The following is an 18,811-nucleotide window of genomic DNA, read 5'->3' as shown; positions in this document are numbered from 1 at the left end:
TTTTACTGATATCAACTTCTTTGGCAATGATTGAAATACAATAAGTCTGGTTTTAAGCCTGCCCAGGATCTTGGCTTTTTTGTTGGTAATAGAAATACAAAATATGACCTTTGCTGCCCGAATGTCAGATGCATGTCCTATGCAAAGTTTAATCAAATGTGCTGAACAATTTAACTTTCTGCATAATTTCTCCTTATGCACTATTAATGTTTGTGGCAAATGGTTTTGTAAAACATTGCACGGAACATTTCCAACACAATGCTTGAGAAGATGCAAGGCTTTGCATAACTATGAAACATAAACATGTTGTTGTCTCTAGTGGTGTCCCAATATGATGCAACAGCTGCCAACACAAAACTAATCACAGAATAATGGTGGTACAAACCCTGGCCATCTACTGAAAGAAGTCCCTTGTGGTTGGGAAGGGAGACCTACCTTCACAGCAGATGATATAAAATTGCTTCCGTGGATCTTTGGTGCTGGTGATTTGGCTCCTTGGAAGGCTTGAGAAATACTTATCTGTTTGCCAGTTGGACTTCCTGGTTCAAAAAAACATTCAAACAAACCGTGAATTAATTTTGTCAGAAGACAGTTAAGCTCGTCAACTGTTTTAAAACTGTAAGTCAATGTGTAATGCGTGACTTTTAGTTAATTAACTGGTTACATGGTTTTTCAAAATCTTACCATGAGGTTGTCTTTTTGCAAAGTACTGGAACAGCAACCTTTGTACAGAACAACTGGGCGTGGGGTTTTTGTTGCTCTTTTACCTCACCCCCTTTCTTACAAAATATCTTGGCATCACAGAATAACTATCTCTTCTTGAAAAAATATGGAAAAATTATTTAATGAGAAGACCATCTCACAAATGGTGGTGTTCCCCAAAATATTATCCATTTACTACCAAAGCAGGACAACTGGTGATAGTTTTTCTTAATTTTCCCAGAAATTATAACTGCCAAGACTGGTACAGCATTCAGTGTGATGAAGAACAAATATCTCCTAAGTTATTCTGCCAAGGTAGTAATTTAATAACATTTTGCTTACATTTAAAGAGCAGAGGATGATCTATCAGTGATACCAAGATATTTAGTAAGGGGTCTGAGTGGTGTACACGGAGCAATGAAAGTGCCACCCCCAGTTTTTCTGTTTCAAACTGGTGTTCCAATTGTTTGGGAGGGCAGTGTATATTACAGTCGTTGCTAACACAGATCAATCCTGATGATGAGGTGTAGTTTTATAAGATTTCAGTATTAAACAAACGTTCAGTCTAATCTGTTACTCTCAAAAGTCAACTACATACTACCAGTGGTTTCTCTTTTAATAAATAACTATCATAGCCTTAGTATTCCCAAATAGAAAATTGGGATTTATTGATACTGGACGATCTGATCAAAGTAGAATATATAACTTATTTATACCTATGGGAAGTCCTTCTACAGTGAATGTAGTAACAGTGTCAACAGAGATAAAAGGCTGTGAGAATACCACTTAAGGTTTAGGATTTATTCTGCTTATGCTATAATTGTGTGAAACTGAAGGGGTCGCTATTTAACTGCTGTTATTATTATTATTTATTTCTTAGCAGACGCCCTTATCCAGGGCGACTTACAATTGTTACAACATATCACATTATACATTATTTCACATTATACAGATATCACATTATTTTTACATACAATTACCCATTTATACAGTTGGGTTTTTAGTGGAGCAATCTAGGTAAAGTACCTTGCTCAAGGGTACAACAGCAGTGTCCCCCACTGGGGATTAAACCCACAACCCTCTGGTCAAGAGTCCAGAGCCCTAACCACTACTCCACACTGCTGCCCTGTTGAAGTTGCCATACCAATCATCTGTCCGGGCTTGTCCACAATGTTATAGGGGTGTGGCAGGATGACAGAGGTTTGAGGCTCAGAGACAGTGGAAGGGGCAAAATAATGATCTTTATTAAACAAAAATAATCAAATAAATAGGCACAAGGGCCCAAACAAAATGTTTAAACAAAATACAGAAATGTAGGCTGGGCATTAGCCTTCACTACAGTTTCTTTACCAAAAAAACTAAACCGCACACCAACAAACAAAACTCACCCAAAAACTCCTCTCTCTAACAAAGGGTTTCAGCTGTCTTTTATAGTCTGTGGCTGGAGCCCAATTAACTAATAATTAACAATTAAACACTTAAGGCTCCAGCCACATACTCACATGCACTTTACAGGGAGGAATTTAACCCCCTCCCTGCCAATCCAAAACAAACCAAGAATCACAAAAACATAATGAAAACAGTAAAAATAACAACAATAACAAAACACAAATTTATAGGGGCAAGCTAGCACCCCATCACAAGGGGTTATTGATCACAGAGGAGCTGTGTTTCACGTGCACTGGAGTTGAGGTAGAGGTGCGGGGCAGGGGGGAATGGCTAGGAGTTGAGATCGGAGAGCCTGTAAAAATAAAGAAATAAATAGCAGTGTTAAATATCTGCAAGCTGTATGCTGGCTGCTGTCGCAGGTGACACTGAACTAGTTATTCTGTGTAGTAAAACATTGGACTCCTTTGCATGGAGGATCTCAGTAAGCTACAGTGCACGGTTCATCAACTGATTCAGATTCAGTTATGTTAAGTTTGCTACTGATGATGTGAGGCAGAACAGTAACTGAGTGCCGAAAATATGAATAACAGTGAGTTTTGGCCTCCTTCAGTATTCTGGATGGAAGGCATACCTCGCAAAGTAACCTTGTGTGAGCAGAAGGAAATGTATAGTAACAATGTGTACAGATCCAGAACTATTGTACAAGGTGCAGAAGTAACCCTGACACATAAATTGAAACATAATCGTCTTGTTATGTGTGCATGTAATATGTGCCAAAGCAAGTCATCAGTGACTGGGCCCAAACTTTGTCTGGCCTGCAGTTATTTGGCTAAACACTGTAGAATCATGTTTGAATGCAATGATTCTACAGGAATTTCTTTCTCTCATTTAAATGTAGACCCAAAAGATATTTACCTGTCAAAACCCCAGCCCCTCACAGACAATTTCCGCCTGGGGGGCTGTGCCCTTAAATAAATCACAATATCTTCTAAAGTATAGACAGCACAGGCATGGTTCAGGGCTTGAATTCAAGGTAACCCCTTGGGCATCAAGACTAAAACCTCAGGTGTGATAAAAGTCTTACTCAGTACCACACTGGAAGGAGATATCCAGAAAAAATACATAAAAAAACAACAAACGCTTTTCATTTTTTTATGTTCTATAGTAATTTTTTCAACTTGTAGCATATGAAAAGAGCCAGATTTTTTCCAGTGCTTCACCAACATGTCTACTATACTGGGTAAAAATTTGGAACTGTTTGAACAAAGGGATCAAATTCTACAGGAGTTTTTACAAAGCTAAGCCCAAGGGTCCCCAAACCTCTCCAAAAATAAACATTGTATAAATCTTTATGTCCAGTGATACACTAAGTTCTAAAAGGGATGTTAACTTCTGGCACCTCACATGCTATCCATTGCCACATGCATTAGCCTTTGTAAGGCTTTTTTTTCCCCTTATCTCATTCAAGAGGTGGGCGTGTTTGTTTGCACATCGATTACTCTGTAATGGATTGGGCTACAAACAAAGTAAAGGTATGAATGGAAAGCTTGTGACCTCCCCTACAACGTGATCAGGGAGACTTCACCGTCATCAAGGTTGTAAGACCAGAGCAGCAAAACGCAAGCTAGTCGATCGCCTTTGTTTTGGAAGCATGGGGGTACTAGACACATTGCGAATGGGATATCTCAGCGGTGAAATGACGGATTCAAAAAATCCCTTCGCTGTTTGACGGTAGGAAAACAACGATTTTGATATTGAGTCAGCTTTTTTTCTGTCTTGCTTTTGTAATAATATTACAAATGAGTTATGAAATATAATGTTTACGTGCAGTTCCGTGTTCCGCCCGCGGGACTAGAGGGCGTAAGAGGTTTTAAGAGGATTGAATGCATGAATTGTGAAGGAGGTCACTTAGTGAAATGGGCACATCTAGGTAAATTGGAATGTGTAGAAGGTGTCCCAGCTAAACGTGTCCAAGTATCTTGTAGATACGAAGTGAGGAAGATGGCGTCTCACACCTGTGATGCTAAACTTTGGATAAAGGGACCTGTGATGGTATTTTCGGAACCAACCAGAGCTGAACCAGGCACAGAAGTTGAATCCTGCTGGGAACGTGGGGATATGCTGGACATGGACTAAGCAATTTCAAATATGGAATGAACTTTGAATAAAATTGAAGTATTAGAGGTTCTAGGAGGGATAAAGAGAGAGTATCATTGTACCACCAGTAGATGGCTCTCTTGATCCATGAAATGGGTCAGTCTACACATGTTTTTAATAAGTACTTGAGAATTTTTAAAGAATATATGATGAACGATTTACCACTTGTATATCTTCAGAAAGCATGACGCTTGATAAAAAGTACCATTCCGGCTAAAAAGTGAACATTAATCATACCTACTAAATTATGTTCCAACAAAACAAGATAAGAAAGATTTTTTACAACATATACATTAATCCTTAAACAGCCAAAGTCTTAAGAAAAAACCTGTCTCGGCTGGATTTTGTACGAACAGAAAACAGGGTCAAGCTTAGTTCAGTCATTATAAAAATATAAGAGTCAAATGCAATTATACTGGCCTGTATTTGGATTTAAATCTTAGAGGGAATCACCAAATAAATAAAGTGATATTATAAATTCTTGGAGCAACTGTTAAACTGAAGTAAATTAATTGAAAGATTATCTTATAATGAAATAGGTTCAGTGCTAATTGATACTGTTTATAGTTCATAATAGTTAAAGAATAGTAATTAGACACAAAGGTATTGTAAATTAATAAAATAAATGATCAACCCCTTTTTTAGACAGCATGATATTTGAAACTAAAAATAATTATTTGATTTCATAAGATTAATAGTATGTTTTAAGTATTTGCTATAATGAGAAAACATATTATTTAAAACTGACAAGTATTATTGCTTGTTCATGACTTTAGTGATAAGAAGATTAAAAGCTGGAGCAGTATTCGATTGAATTAACTGAGAAAGAGGTAGATTATTTTTCCTTCTATTGGACAACAAGACCTCTAGACATTATGATATCCATTGAATTATAGAATTTAAAAGGTGTTGTGTTATGTTTTTGTGTTAAGTTTGTAATAATATACTATAATGTACCTTGTTATTAATCCACTATACTATTGTCTAATGATTGTAGATGAAATCCTTATAATGTGATTCTCTGAAACTGTTGCAGTGAAAATGGTGCCTCTCTCCTTATCTAAAAAGAAAGAATGTCCTTGGGTTCCACTTCAGCAAAGCTGCAAGTCTCATAGAGTTGGAATTTAAGGTTTATGGAATTAGTGGTTTAGCACAGATAAGAATATACGGTATCTTTAAATAATATGCAGAAATTATGGCTTAACAGACATTTTTAGGTCATAAATCTAAAAAGTGTTTGCACAGACTCTGGCTTTTGAAAAAGCAAGAGACTGTGGGAAACTGCTTGGAAAAGCACATTCAAAAGTCAGGTACAGGTCAGAGCCTGGTTAGTATAATTTGTAAGGAATAAATAATTCTAATGAAAACTATTTACCACTTAAACCTAGTGAAACTAATTGACTTAAATACTGCATGAGACAATCTTTTGTCAAATACTCTGTTAGACAATGGTATATGGAATTAAAACTGACTCATTAACAAAATGATGAAACAACATGTTAAAAGAAACACATACCTTTAATTTAGTAAAACATAATCAATTAGAAGATGATGTCACATATTAAGAACATCTCTCATATATAACACATATAAAAATAGTGTTTTGCATGCACATATAACAGTAGTGTTTTTATATTATATTATAAACCAGGATCCTGTGAACTTTGGTTCACTTGACTTTTCGGATGGAGGAGGGGCTCGGAGGAAAGCAAGGAATGAGATCATAGGTTTTGAGTTGGACAAATATGAAGTCTTGAATTTATTGAGTACATGACACCTATTAATTCTGAAAAGTTAGTCCGGATCTTTTGAAAACTATTATTTGTAGAATCTGTCTCGCCAGATTAATGATTGGATTTAATTGAGGCGTCCCATGTATTCCAATGAGACGAAAAACCTATAAAACTGCACAGTAATTACAATGAAGTTACCACACTCATCCCAGACAGGGTAAGGTGGTCCATCTTCTGCAAACCAAAACACAATTGAGCTGAATGAACTCAGTTTAATTTTCCTGGTGAAGACAGTCGTATCCTTTTACGATTTATATTAAAGGGTAAGCATTAATCAATTGCTATTTTATCTCACATGTATTACATGTATTGCTATAAGAGACTCACGCTATGTTTTAGAAATAAGAGAGTGATTTGTTGAACGTGCTGAAATAGACCATTGGGTACTTTAAGTGACGTGTTCTTGGCCTGCTTGTCGGCCTTGAATACATGCATATAAATTATATATATATATATATATATATATATATATATATATATATATATATATATATGTGTATTAAAGTGTTAACGTTGATATCTGTTAAGACACTGGACTGCCCAGTGAGTCTGTCAGCTGGGGATACGAAGTAGCCTGTAACTACTCTATCCAATATTTAACCGTTAATAAACCGAACGAGTGCTAATCATACTCCGATTCGAAAAAAACTTTAAATACATGAGTCTGTCAATTTCTTGGGTGCTATATTAGTCATCTGGATATATTGCGGGTCCAGTGCAGGAACAATACCCCACTAGGAGTAATAACATCTCTGTCCTCCTAACGTCTCCCCTGAGATAAGAGTGTGTACTGAGCTATATGGAAAGAGTACGTAAAGAAATCTGAACCTGCGGATTTCGTGACACTGCTCAGAGATCAGGACAAGGAATTACAAGTACATTACACATGTGGTTAAATAAACATGGAGATTTGTATTCCAGGTAGTGCAGCTGTGCAAGAGAAAAAAATAAGAGCAACACAGTTTAGAGGGAAATACAAATTGAGCAAATGTACACAGAAACAAATAATTGAAATGGGGTTCAAATCTGAGATTTCTCATCCCTTTCTTACTGCTCCAAGCACAGTTGCTGCAGGTGTGTATGTGTCACTGGATATTCCCTTTGTTTTTCATTTCAGGTATTACCATTACCATGTAGCCTTCTGGTCTCCCTGCTTCGGTTATCTGCTCCCTTCACTTCATTCAAAATTCTGCTGCTCGTCTTGTTTTCTCCCAGTCTTGCGACTCTCATGCTACATCTCTGCACTCTCCTCTGGCTACACTCTCATCTCTGCTCTCATTCAAGACCCTTGTTTTTGCTTACCGCTCTCTTCACCGCTCTGCCCCTTCTACCTCCAATCCCTCGTGTCTCCCTACACCCCCTCTCGCCCTCTCCACTCCTCCTCTGGCCGAATGGTCATGCCTTCCCTCCACTGTCCATCCTCCTGTGCCTGCTCCTCTTCCCCGGCCCCTCTGTGGTGGAACCAACTACCGGAGAACTTCAGGACTGCTCCGTCTCTCACTGCCTTCCGCTGCCTCCTCCAGACACACCTGTTTAGACTGTACTTCTAAATCTCTTAATCTATCCTTCCTACTATGCACTGGACTTGCCTGACCTAAGCACCATGTTACTGGATTCTCAGCTGATGCACTACCCTTTCACTATTACACTACTATTATGTCATTGTTTTAATCCTAACTTGTTACTTCTTATCTCATATTGTATTCCAGTAGTATTTGCACTTGGTGTAAAATATCGCGTATTTATATATTGTTTTTGCACTGTGACTTTGTATTGCCCTGTAACACCTGCAAGTCACCTTGGATAAAGGTGTCAAATAAACTAATAATTTTTTTCATGCTTAAAATAGCAAAAGAAATGTCTGTTATGAACAGACAGCTTTTGAAAGAAAATAAACTATAAATCAAATATTTAAGTGTGTTTATCGTATCGCCTGGCTCTCTATCAGAAGATAGGAAATAAGCCCCTTATAAAAACTGCAGTTTGACTAATATATTAGTAGGGGTCTACCTAAATCATGATTTCACGGAAATCGGGTAATTGAGTGGTCACTGTGAAATTCACCTCTTTTAGGGGCCAATGCATACCTGATAAGTACGGAGAGAGAAAGAAAGAAACCTTGTTTAAATGAACTACTGCACAACGCAAGCGACGCAAACTAACGTACACCCTCGCTATAACAAACCTGTGGGGGTCCAAACCATTTGTTCGTTATATCGAGGGGTTTGTTATAGCGAAAGAACAATCAAAATGAAGGATAAACTGTTGGAGTAAGTTAATGAGTTGATATTGTGAATAAAAGTAGAATTACATGTACCTGTTTGTTTCATGTATGCAGTATTCTGCCTTTGCTTTATCCAATTCATTAAAGAATTAAAACGCAGTATAGAAAGCAAAACTCCAGAATTGTTACACAGTGCATGCTTTTTATGAAGATAAAAGAGTTGACTTCACTGCGAAGGTGGCATCCCATGTGTACAGACAGGGATGTTGACAGTGTGTTTATATTATATATTTTTTGTTTTTTTTATTTGGAGTCCAGGGGCCAGGTTCGTTATAGCTGAAGGTTTATTATAATGAAGGGCATTATAGCGAAGGTGTATTGTACATATCTTCCTTTTGTAGATAGGCTTTTTTTTTATTCCTTCGCCGTCCTGTGTATATTGCACTTAGGCAAAAAAAAAAAAAAAAAAAACACATCCTTAGACAAATAACATTTACAAAAAAATACTCCAAACCCAAAACGTTCTTGTTTACTGTTCAAATGACAACAATGTTTTATTCAGCCTATCAGTGCGTCTGTACTGGCTTTTCTGTGACCTCTACTGTACAGTAGGGGGTGGGACAAAGTCAGTGCTGCATTGTTTTGGTTCAGGTTGCTAAAACCTTGTTTTCAGCATTGGAGGTAAAATACCAGAAATGGAAGACAATGCAAAAAAAGCAAAAAAAAGTATATTTTGGCTAATGATCGTGTCAAGATATTTCCCAAAGAAACTGTACATGCAGATGGAGGTAACTGTTTTGCACATCTTGGAATGTGACTTAAAGAAAATACAATCGATCGCTATTTAGCTTCAGAATCACACATTAAACGAAAGGCTACTACAGAGGCTGCTGAACAGAACATCAAATAAACAGCTTTCAGAAAACAAAGTGGAAAGTCAGTGCAGACAAAAAGTATTCCTGTCGGTTGTAGCCAAGTTAAATCAGTACTACAGGTATGACCTAGCACAGCCACCGCAGTTTGAATTTTAGACCCGAATAGGCACGTTTTCTTTGTTTTGACTTGGTACTAATAAAATACATTTTTGCATGGGACAAATAACATGACAACGAACGTGCTGCATATATGGCCTTTATTAAAGTATGCCAGATGCCCTTGGGTAACCGAGTTTTGGGACTGTTTCTAATCGATTTCCACATCTGTATAACTTGGCAAAGCTTTGCCTTACACTTCCAACCAATTCAGTGGACGCATAACGTGCAAGCTCAATGTGTGGGCAAGCCCACACCAGACACAGAATGTTGGCAGCAACTGCCAGGAGATGTTGCATGGTTGCCTTTAACAAATGACAGCACTCTGTTTTAGTAGATCTCTAGAATTGTTGAAATTGAAGCTACAGCAGAAAAAAACCTGCAAAACTAAAAAAGCCTATAGTCCTGTAATCTGATCCTGCATACTATATGCACAGCAATAATCACAGGGATAAGCTACATTGCATTTGCTTGTAATGCTTTATTTAATATCTATAGATGGTCTCCCTCCCAATTAGATCATTTATTAACGAATAACCTTAAACACAATAATGTTTTAAGTTGTCAAAAGAAAACCTTTATTGGGTTATGGTGGTGAACAGGTATGTAGAACAGAGGTATATATCGTGATACAAGACCAAATGCAAAACATAGCTCATTGTAGTTCACTAAATGCTTCTAGCATGAAGAACAAGTGTGTTTTATAGTTGGTATGAATGCATCATCTTCCCTATTTCATTCTTGTCTTTCAACAAAATGGTCCTTCATTAAATGAGCATTTATATTACAGAAAAGAATATAGCCCATCAAAAACTGGCAACGGAATACAATCATATTTTACATACAATAAAAATACAAATAAATTAATAAAAATCAGTGGCCTTGGGGTTAGAAAGAGATATCTGCCTTCTCACCTTTCTGAGAGGCCCCCAGGGTCTCCTGAGTGAGTTTGACAGGGGAGGTCTGGGCTGCTGCAGCGAACCCAGAAGACAGCTGAGAGGAGGAGGAGGAGGAGGAGGAGGAGGAGGAGGCAGCAGGAGGCTGATGAGAGGGTGACTGCGCTGAAGAGCAGGGGAAGGAAACATAGTCCTCCCCCAAAGAGTGCCGATGCAGTTCCACATCCACTACGTTACATCAAAAACAAAACGTACTTCAGTACTTTATGTCACTTCTGTTGGTTTTGCCATGAAGTTTTAAAATAAAAACGTGATAAATGATTGAAGACAGAGCCCACTTCTGTGAATTCTTTGTTTGAACTCCTTTAAAAGGGATCAAGACAGTAAGTTTCAGTTCTTCCTGAAGTTTATTCCAAGACCATGGAGCTAGAAAAATAAATGCCTTCTTTTCCAAATTCCATACACACCTTATTAAAATTCACTGACAATGTTTTGTCTATCAATCAAATGTTGAATACGTTTCAGATTCACTCTATATGCTACTTTTGGACTCCACCCGACTGATGAAGCGTGAATGGTCACATTAAGAGAAGTGTGTTGATGATCCACATACCTATTTGAATGTACCAGTAACCGTTTTGTCTGTAGTCCATCTCAGATGGGTCCCCCGTTCATTACATGGTTAGATTTGTATTCTGTGGCCCTAATCCATGTAAACATTATTTGGAATTTTCATTTTAAACCATTGAGCTTTTTTGATGCGACGAATGCAGTGCTAAGTTAGAAGCACTTGACACAATGCCAAAAGTCTGCCCTTGTTATAGACAATAGTACTACCCACTTCCACTGAACACCAATCTGAAGAACTGAGACTAGACTATTCTGCCTACATACTTGAATCAGTATTTAAATAAATCTTACCGTTTCTGCTCCGAGTGTCTGCAAACCAGTGTAAGTTCTATCCAGCTGTACAAAAAAAACAAAAAAAAAAACATAATTAGTTCAAAGAAAATCACAGCCTTTCACAATGGGAAGCCAATTAAAATTGCAATTAAAAAAGCTGTATACTCTGATAGCATCATAAACCTAAAATTAAAATTAAAACTAAAAATATCATTAGGAGCATATCTTCTGTTATCAAGTGAATACCACACAAACACACACACTGTATTTTTAGGTTTTTTTCTATATTGTAAATTGTAAATTCTATGAAGATAATCATTTGTGTAGCCAAAACTGGCGTGATTTGTACACTGGGAAAATCCAAGGTTGTGTATTGTACTAAAAGTACCCTGCAAAATCAGAAAAGCAAAACAAAACAAAACAAAACAAAAAAAAAAAATACTGGTAATTACATAAACCTACTGGTAATTTATCATTAAATGTGAAAGTTTTTTATTTTATTTATTTATTTATTTAAAATAAAAGCTGTGACAGTATATTCAAAGCTATCAATGATGCACCTTTAGATGGTGAATGATATCAATCCTTTTGTTTCTGGGATCCTTAAAATGTATCTGAAATCGGACAGGAAACTCCCCCCACCCTCGTCTTGTCAGGTGAAAAGGTGGCTCACTGTAAACAAAGAAAAAAGCCTTTTTTTTTAAATTACACATTTTGATTTAAGCCAGCAGGTTAACAATCGACATTCATAAAAATAACCTAGAGCTTTCCAAAAACCAAACAATTTCCTAGACGTGGATTTGTTTTCATTAAGGAAAGCACTTTTGTGCATGATTTGTAAACAATGAGTTTTACCTTATTTTCCAAAGGCTAGAATAACCATTTAGCCCTTTGAGTGATATGTATTTCCATACATATCTTCAAATATGTTCAAAGCATTTTTTTTTTTTATTTAGTCGTCGCCAATTATTTTTACCCCGGTTTTCACCCCAATTTAGCATGCCCAATTATTATCTGTATCCCCGGCTCACCGCTCGCAACAAAGCATTCATTTTTTAAGTTGGCAATTATGTGTTGTATTTTTGCCTGTCCCATTTGGTTATGCCCAATCGTAGCGTTTTACTGAACTGGAGAATCTCTGGACAGACAAGTGGTCCCCATGATATACAGAACTAAAAAAAGGTCCTAGTGAGCTACATTCAAAGTGAGTGGGATAACTACTTGTTACAACTGTCCATGTAAAGACTCATCGAATTCAGGAGAGCAGTGGCTCCCAACTGTAAAGCCTTCCTAGCTCAGCCTATCACGTGCCAATATCATTAAAAAGTATGAACAATGTTTGAATGAAGTTTCTGTTATGTCTAATAACATTAATATTATTATTTAGTTATACATATATCTATATATATATACGGACACGGTGCTCTGGTTCAACAAAAGTTTCTTTATTGTTCCCGCATCACATACACGGAAGACTGCGCCTGCTCAGTGAGCTAAGCTAATACTACCAGTAGGTGGCAGCAAATAACTAACACTCTTAAATCCAATACATAACATTTCCTTCCTGTTAAATGTTGTTGTCACAAATTGAATCATCTACATAACTAGAGGTAGAGGGTGGACTGCCTCATGCCTCAAGTTAGCCAGGGGATTATTCTGCCCCCTTCTTCTGGCTTGCTCTCTATACACTACTGAACTATTTTAACATGCAAGCCTTTGTTGTTTTACTATTTATTTATTTACGCTGTACCGATAATTAAAAAGTCAAACAGTTGGGAGCTTTCCTACTCCGAACAGGATAGCGTCTCTCGACAGCATTTGGTGACGGTTCTGCCATGTGTACATCTTGGTTCGTTGAAGGTGGAAACAAAGGTTCTTTAGCATTGGTTTCAGCCTCAATGACCCCCTTGGAAGTTGTGTTTGCAGTTGGTGAACATGCTGTGTAAACCTCAATAGGCTCTGTCAGGGTTGGTAATATTTCTGCTGCAGGATCTTCATTCAGATGGGTGCCAACACAATCCAGTAGCTGGTCAGCATGACGTCTCCAAGACATTCCAGGTCCAACATCCACAGTGTATGAGACAGGTCCAGTTTTGGCAGTAACAACTCCTGGAATCCATTTATCTCCCTTACGATATTCCCGTGCCAGCACTGCCTGACCGACTTGAAATTGTCTGTCCTTCGCACTGTTTTGTCGTTGTGCTATTTGCAACCCCTGATTCTTTTCAACATGTAAAGACATGTCTGGTTTTAGCAGATCCAATCGTGTGCGCAGCTTGCGTTTCAAAAACAACATTGCTGGAGATTCATCTGTTGTTGCATGAGGAGTATTTCTATACACAAGTAAAAAATTATCTAGTTTTTTACTAGTAGTTGCACTTTCCTTCGCTGACTTGAGTGCATGCTTCATGGTTTGAACAAAGCGTTCAGCCAAACCATTCGTTGCTGGATGGTATGGGGTAGACCTGATATGTTTTACGCCATTCGTTTTCAAGAAAAGTTCAAATTCGCTAGAGATGAACTGTGGGCCATTGTCACTTACAAGCTGCTCTGGAATACCGTAGTGACTGAATAGTCCTCTCAGAACCTGAATAGTCTTCGCCGCAGTGGTGGATTCCAGTATGAAAACTTCAGGCCACTTCGAGTGAGCATCCACCACGATGAGAAACATTTGTCCGTTAAAAGGACCTGCAAAATCAATGTGAATACGTTGCCATGGTCTACCTGGCCATACCCATGGGTGGAGTGGTGCACGACTTGGCATATTCTGGACACGTTGACATGATGTACAAGATTTTGCCTTCTCCTCAATTTGTGTGTCTATTCCAGGCCACCAGATGTAACTCCTTGCTATGGCCTTCATTCTGACTACTCCAGAATGTCCTTCATGTAGCATATCCAATACTCTGCTTCTTAACTTTGCAGGTATGACAACACGGATACCCCACATTAAGCACCCTTGGTACACAGACAGTTCATGGCGCCTTGCGTAGAATGGCGTCTTTACAGCAGGGTTGGCTTCTAGCCCGCCTTTTAAGACTTGCTCTAGAATCTGAGACAGTGTAGGGTCAGTTCTAGTTTCTTTTCTCACTTCAGCACATTTCACTGGTAGCTGTTCCATTTGGTTGCAATAAAACACGTCGACTGTGTCAGGTTTGTCTTTATGTGTCACCTTCAATGGTAATCTTGACAGTCCATCAGCATTCCCAATATCGGAGCCTTTCCTGTATTCAATGTCGTATGTATGGGCAGATAACAGTAAAGCCCAACGTTGCAGTCTGGCTGCTGCTAATGATGGAATTCCCTTCTTTGGACCAAAAATGGTTGTGAGGGGTCGGTGGTCTGTGAATAATGTGAACTTCCTGCCATATAAGTATTGGTGGAATTTCCGTACACCGAATACTATTCCAAGAGCCTCCTTCTCGATTTGTGCATACTTCTGCTCAGCCTTACTGAGAGTCCTGGATGCAAACGCAATTGGTCTTTCTTCTCCACCAGGAAGGACATGAGAAATAACCGCCCCCACTCCATATGGTGAAGCATCGCAAGCAAGGGTAATTGGAAGGTTTCCATCAAAGTGAGTTAAAACCTCTGATGACACTAACTGTTCCTTAGCCATCTTAAATGACTTTTCACAGTCCTTAGTCCACTGCCATTGCTTTCCTTGACACAATAACGCATTTAGTGGACTCAGAATGGTTGCTAGGTTAGGTATAAACCTACTGTAATAGTTTAACAGTCCTAGAAATGATCGCAACTGGCTTACATTTTCTGGTGCAGGCGCATCCACGATAGCTTTAACCTTTCCAGGTGACTTGTGTAAGCCCGTAGCATCAATGATGTGTCCCAGATACTCCAATGATTGTTTAAAAAAACTCACACTTGTCCTTCTGAACACGCAGGCCATACTCTTCCAGGTGTTGCAAAACAGCATCCAGATTGTTAAGATGTTCAATCTCATTTCTACCTGTGACCAGTATATCATCAAGGTAGCAATGAACACCAGACAGTCCCTGTAATATTTGGTCCATGGCCCTCTGGAACAATGCAGGAGCTGAAGCAATACCAAAAGGTAAGCGGTTGTAACAGTACAGACCTTTCTGTGTTGTAATAGTCAGGTACTTTCTAGATTGCTCTTCCACCGTCATTTGCAAGTAGGCGTTGGACAAATCCAACTTACTGAAGCACTGACCTCCCGCTAGAGAAGCAAACAAATCTTCGATGCGTGGGATTGGGTACTGTTCAATACACAGAGCAGGGTTTACCGTAACCTTGAAGTCACCACATAGCCTCACGGTGCCATCCTTCTTGATAACAGGTACAATCGGTGTTGCCCAATCACTGAATTGCACTGGTGACACTACTCCATTTTCTAGCAATCGGGTCAATTCAGCATCCACTTTGGGTTTGATTGCATATGGTACCGTGCGTTTTTGGCAAAACTTTGGTTTGCAGTCAGGTTTCACAATTATCTTTGCCTCAATTCCCTTCATTGTGCCAAGTTCCTTTCTGAATACAGAGCTATGCTTAATCAGAACTGCTTCCAAATTGCTTGGCTGAGTTAAGGATTTTATTTCCTGCCAGTTAAGATTCATTTTCTTAATCCATTCCCTACCAAACAAAGGTGGGTAATCACCCTCAACAACATATAGCTGCAGTAGCTCCATCTGACCATTGAGTTTCACCTGTACATTAATTTTTCCACTGGGCAAAACTGCTTCTCCAGTATAAGTTTTCAACACTAGGTTCGTATGTTGCAAGGGAAAATTACTTAACTTGTCTTCATACATTTTCTTTGATATCAAGGACACTGCAGCACCAGTATCCAGTTCCATTTTCAAAGGGTTTCCCTCAATTTCTGGTGTGACCCAAATATTGGCCGTTTCACCTTTAAGAGTAAGCACATTCAAAGCCAATTCGGTATCTGTATCAGCATCATCACTTGACTCATTTACTTCCACGTACTGCACACTTTACTTCCTCAGCTTGCTACTATGCGCGTTCCCCTTTTCATGCTTTTTCATTCTACAAACGCGTTCTATGTGACCCTTCTTGCCACAACAACGACAATCCTTTTCTTTAAACCAGCACTCCATTTCGCTGTGGGTATCCTTCCCGCAACGCCAGCAATTATTAACCGACTTGCTTCTCCGTGTCAACGTGAGCTTATTTATATTAGGCGGAGCGTTTAGTTGTTGAGATTCTCTAGCAGCCGTCTCCATTGATACAGCAATCTCTGCTGCTTTTTTGAACGTCAATTCAGCTTCAGATAAAAGACGTTTCTGGATCGCTTCCTTTCTCAAGCCACATACCAATCTATCTCTTAATGTATCATTAAGATGTGTGCCAAACTCACAGTGCTCTGTTAATTTTTTTTAGCACTGCTATATACTGCACCACAGACTCACCCTCTTCTTGATTACGTCTGTGAAAACGAAACCTTTCGGCTATTACCAGAGGTTTAGGGGAAAAATGTTCCTGCAGTGTTTGTACTATTTCATTATAGCTTTTAGCACCAGGCTTTTCGGGCGCTATTAAACTCCTTAACAGGCTGTATGTCTTACCCCCAATCACACTTAATAAAGCCGCTACTCGCCTTTCTGCTGGTATGTCGTTTGCTGTGAGGAAGTGTTCAAAACGTTCGATGTAAGTGTTCCAGTCTTCTGTATTTTCATCGAAGCAGTCGAGTCGTCCTATGATTGCCGCCATTTCTTCCTTCTGTATGTAGCCGTCGTCACTCGTCTGGGTATTGAAAGTTATTTAGACAAACTGTAGCGAATCAATTATTGCCGGCAGCTGTCCAGTAACTTAAAACGAATCCTCGTCGCCACTTTATGTTATGTCTAATAACATTAATATTATTATTTAGTTATACATATATCTATATATATATACGGACACGGTGCTCTGGTTCAACAAAAGTTTCTTTATTGTTCCCCATCACATACACGGAAGACTGCGCCTGCTCAGTGAGCTAAGCTAATACTACCAGTAGGTGGCAGCAAATAACTAACACTCTTAAATCCAATACATAACAGTTTCAACTCTAAACCAGCAAATGGTGCTGTTGTCTGGTGCTTGAACAGAACGCACCAAGCCTTTTTAAAATAATATCTTGACATGCATGTTTTCACATACAGTATACCAGAGAGGTAAGAAGAATTTCAATTTTATTTTTCAATCAATCCGTTTTTGTCCTGCCTGTGCTCAAAGCATAAAGCTTACACAATTACTGTTAAAAGCAAATTATTTTAATGTTACAAACTGACACAGAAAACACTTTCAGCATTCCTGCTCTACAGTAACTCTTCACAAACAGTTAAACTGCTTTCTTCCAATGGCGACAAGATGACACATGAACTGTGTCCTCTTGTCGCCAGAACCTTTAGTTAAGATGTCAGTAGAAAAAGAAAACATAGTGTGTTACAGTTATGGGCAAAAGGAACAGCAGGGATGGAAATAAGACTCCCAGTGCATAGCAGTTTGCTCCACTCCTGGTTTTTCCTATGAGCTTAATAGACACACCTGGGCTTGTTACCTACACAATGTGGCTAATCAAGCTTGTATTAAAACCTGGAATGGGTGTATCTGCTATGCAATAGGAGTCTTTTTCCATCCTTGGGCTATATACAAAACCCTAAAATGTATCGTTCCATTAAGTGTTAAACGGGACAGTGAGTCAGTATTGTCAACCAGGATCCAACAGCTCCTACACCCTCAGGTTACTCTGCCTTATATATCATAATTTACCATCTTTTATGATGACCATTTTAAAAAGCATTAACTGTGTCTTTATCTGAAATGTAACTGATAATGCCAATCAAAAAACAGGTTTGCTATTGTTTTAATGATACTTGTTTTACTGTGGCACATGGATAACTTTGTTTTTTACTAAGAAATTACCTAATTTAAAGAAACCTAACCTGTACACAGAATCTATTCTCTTTAAAACATACCTGACTTCAACCAGATCATTAGGTTTGTAGCTGGGGTGAAGGAAAAACCAGACTTTCTTGACAAAATGGTCAATGCTTGGTTCCCTTCTCGAGCCCCGTACATACACCATCCACTTGTGGGTTGACTGGTCGTTCTCTTCTCTCATATCAGGGGGAATGTACCTTGAAGAAAAAATAGAAAAATACATTGTATGACAACAGAAAATGTCAATTTTCTAATAAATCGCATCACAGTCAATGGGTTTGCTCAAGAAAACACATCCCCAGTAGTACAGGTAATGCAGTCTCTTTCAAAGCACTAAATAACTCTCAAAGCAAACTGGATGGTTAGCACGGCGGTCTCACTGAACTGAAAAGGGGTCTGGAATTTCACAAGGCTAGCTGACAGATATTCAGGACCAGGACCACTGCTGATCCAGGATCAGGTACTGGCATCGTAAGGAGCTGTAGCAGATTTAGTTTTGTTAGTGGACCAATAAAAAACACAACTCTATCTATAGTAATCACTAGTGTATTGGTATGTTCAGAGTTATAGGATCTGTTACAGCAATCAACACCATCAGGCTTTTCTAGTAGTTACATTTGAAAGGGGAGCAAAATCTATGGCCACAATATAGATGTATTGCAGTATATTGAGGTGGGAATTACAAAGGTCAGGGTGTATGTGATCTCAGTCCATTGTTTTGTTTTTTCCACTCCTTTTCAAAATATTTTTTTAAATTGTATTTTTTTGTGCATTTATATGAATCACAGATAAATA

At 38.5% G+C, this 18,811-nt stretch overlaps 1 pseudogene; it reads right to left on the bottom strand.

Annotated features, from left to right (window-relative positions):
* The window catches only part of LOC117416764 (YEATS domain-containing protein 2-like), a 64,570-nt pseudogene that overhangs the window by 31,273 nt on the left and 14,486 nt on the right, over window positions 1-18,811 (bottom strand).

This window comes from Acipenser ruthenus, chromosome 12 (genome assembly GCF_902713425.1).
Source record: "Acipenser ruthenus chromosome 12, fAciRut3.2 maternal haplotype, whole genome shotgun sequence".
Taxonomy (NCBI): Eukaryota; Metazoa; Chordata; class Actinopteri; order Acipenseriformes; family Acipenseridae; genus Acipenser; species Acipenser ruthenus.
Note: the sequence above shows the minus strand (reverse complement) of the source record. Positions and strands in the feature narration are given on the sequence as shown.